Source organism: Ascidiella aspersa, chromosome 9 (assembly GCF_963924565.1).
Source record: "Ascidiella aspersa chromosome 9, kaAscAspe10.2, whole genome shotgun sequence".
In the NCBI taxonomy this organism is placed as follows: domain Eukaryota; kingdom Metazoa; phylum Chordata; class Ascidiacea; order Phlebobranchia; family Ascidiidae; genus Ascidiella; species Ascidiella aspersa.
This window is the reverse complement of record NC_139455.1, coordinates 5,366,866-5,367,072: the sequence shown is the minus strand read 5'-3', so window position 1 is coordinate 5,367,072 and position 207 is coordinate 5,366,866.

The following is a 207-nucleotide window of genomic DNA, read 5'->3' as shown; positions in this document are numbered from 1 at the left end:
ACCGAATCGAAAATTCCCCAAAATAAGCGAAGATGTTAAATTATACAGTTAAAACTAGCACGCTTTGAAATGCTTGCTTATGATTAAAGTATTTTTTCCAATTTTTTTGTCATTTGGGAACTTTTTTGAAGCGTTGCGAAAACAAAGAAAGTTAAAATCAGAAAGGAATGCCCTTCCCCCCCAAAAAAAAAATGATGACGAAAAACT